The sequence below is a fragment of the Schistocerca americana genome, chromosome 2, assembly GCF_021461395.2.
Source record: "Schistocerca americana isolate TAMUIC-IGC-003095 chromosome 2, iqSchAmer2.1, whole genome shotgun sequence".
NCBI lineage: Eukaryota > Metazoa > Arthropoda > Insecta > Orthoptera > Acrididae > Schistocerca > Schistocerca americana.
The window spans coordinates 119477392-119480422 of NC_060120.1; positions in this window are offsets into that span (position 1 = coordinate 119477392).

Below are 3031 nucleotides of genomic sequence, written 5' to 3' on the forward strand. Positions count from 1 at the left end.
AGACCAATCGTGTGATTGGATTGAAGAGTACCTAGGTAACAGAACGCAGCATGTCATTCTCAATGGAGAGAAGTCTTCCGAAGTAAGAGCGATTTCAGGTGTGCCGCAGGGGAGTGTCGTAGGACCATTGCTATTCACAATATACATAAATGACTTTGTTGATAACATCGGGAGTTCACTGAGGCTTTTTGCGGATGATGCTGTAGTATATCGAAAGGTTATAACAATGGAAAATTGTACTGAAATGCAGGAGGATTTGCAACGCATTGACGCATGGTGCAGGGAATGGCAATTGAACCTCAATGTAGACAAGTGTAATGTGCTGCGAATACATGGAAAGAAAGATCCCTTATCATTTAGCTACAATATAGCAGGTCAGCAATTGGAAGCAGTTAATTCCACAAATTATCTGGGAGCAGGCATTAGGAGTGATTTAAAATGGAATGACCATATAAAATTAATCGTCGGTAAAGCAATTGCCAGACTGAGATTCACTAGAAGAATCCTAAGGAAATGCAATCGGAAAACAAAGGAAGTAGGTTACAGTACACTTGTTCGCGCACTGCTTGAATACTGCTCACCGGTGTGGGATCCGTACTAGATAGGGTTGATAGAAGAGATAGAGAAGATCCAACAGAGAGCAGCGCGCTTCGTTACAGGATCATTTAATAATCGCGAAAGCACTCGAGATGCACTCCAGTGGAAGACTCTGCAAGAGTGACGCTCAGTAGCTCGGTACGGGCTTTTGTTGAAGTTTAGAGAACATACCTTCACTGAGGACTCAAGCAGTATATTGCTCCCTCCTACGTATATCTCGCGAAGAGACCATGAGGATAAAATCAGAGAGATTAGGGCCCACACAGAGGCATACCGACAATGTTTCATTCCACGAACAATCCGAGACTGGAATAGAAAGGAGAACCAATAGAGGTACTCAAAGTACCCTCCGCCACACACCGTCAGGTTGCTTGCAGAGTGTGGATGTATATATAGATGTAGAAATCTCCAGAGAGGAAAACAGTCGCCAACCAATAGGTGTAAGCATTCGCTCAGATAGGCAGACGAACAACAAAGTGGTCCTATAATGGTTCCATTTGTACCGGTTGATGTATGGAACCGGTAACGCCGGAAATGCATATCCTCCTATTTCCATCTATTGTACTATAATTTGTTTTCCTTATTTTTGTTACCTGAATATATGACATTTCTGTGTCTTTACATATTGTAATTGTTTTACTATTTTTATATATATATATATATATATATATATATATATATATATATATTTATGCATTTATGTCGATGTATAATTGGTTTGTTTCGTAAATATTATTTGTATTTTTACGCTGGGTCTTGCCTAGGGAAAACTGCTATCGAACGATTACATCGATAGGTCGTGTGAAGATTCAAAGTGTGTAGGATCTTTGGTAGTGTTAACTCTGCCGCGTGGAGCGCGGGCAGAGCTGTGGGAGTCTGGCTGGAGTAGCGAGTGGAGCAGGTGTGTTGTGTGACGCTCCCGCGAGTTGCCGCGCTTTCGGGGTTTGGCAGCATGTAATTGCGCTCGACTTGCGATGATAGTTTCTGACATGGTGTCGCGGACGGGAAGCATTAGCTGGCGCACATCAAGAGCCCGTTTCGCCTGGTGACCGTGTCGAGAAGAAGGCGCGCCAACATCCAGCTTCTGCAACAGCGACGGCCGACAATGAGTGACTGTCGCCACCTCCTCGATCGACGGCTTCAAACCTTCAATCAACCAACAAGGAAGACTAAAAGCACGTAAAGTTTCAGAACTGTATGGCAGACCTCAGCTTTTCAAATTGTTCCGTCTGCCTCGCAAAATTACAGCAACTTAGCATGAACCTTTGTTGCTCATTGTCCCAATTGCATTGCCAAGCAGGGTCCCTTCCTTTTCCGAAATGAACCCGAGTGTCGTTGAAATTCAAACGCCAGCATAATTCCATTTCACTGCTTTAATTTCAAAGTTCAATTTAAGTATTCATAGCTGGCTACAATAGTTAGATTACACAAGCACAAATTAAGAGTGCGAGTTTTGTTACCGTATTTTAGCTTACCTGTGACTGCAGCTCAGCTTGGTACGTACTAAATTTTACTATTGTTAATTGTTCAGAATCGTTTAATTCAAGTTCAGAGTTAAATCTCTTCTTTCTAAATTGCATAGATTCAAGTAGCTTTAGAAATGATTGTTGAGGTAGTCCAAGACTAACTGTATTTCGATGTGCTTCAGAAAGAAAGCTCACTATTAACTTCAGTCACTAAATTAACTTTCGATTTTCCGGTTTCATTAATTCTTTTGCTAAATTAAGTGTAGCGAAATTTATTACTTCTGACAAACTTTCAGTTTTCACACTACACGTGTCAACCTTCAGTTGCCACACTTCTAGTGCTAATTATAAGTGTAATAACCTTTCTTTTTCAGTTATTATAGTAATTGTCCATAGGACTGGCGACCGTAATTTCCCCCAAAATCTCAAATATCTAATTACCGCTAGTTGATTGTTAACGTAACGGCCGCACATTTACTTTCTTTATTAACTTTAGCCCTATTTCAAAATTAATTTCCACCAGTTTCACTTGCATTTTTCCTTTCATTTAGATGTAACCCTTTCCTCCCTCTTTACCGACAGGTTAACTTCGGTGACGATTGCTTTTCCAAAATTCCCATTAGGTACACGCGGTTTCATTTTTCACTGTCATTAAGGTCGATAAGTGAGGGGGAGGTTACAAACCCTAATATCTACAGTCTCCGAAAATGACTTTGGATAAATGACTCGCCAAGTTATAAGCCATGAATGAGTTTTGGTGACGGGACGAAATGCCATTAAGAGTATGTTCTAAAAAGTAATGACTCCGAGTTTTTTACGTGAAACCTCTTAAAGCTCTTTAAATAAAACAAATGTTACTGAAATTCTACATCTGTATTCTTCATGTATACAAATTTATTTCTCAACATTTTCATCCTGGCGACAAACATATTTGTCCCAATGAGAGAACGGTATGTTGAGACCGTCAC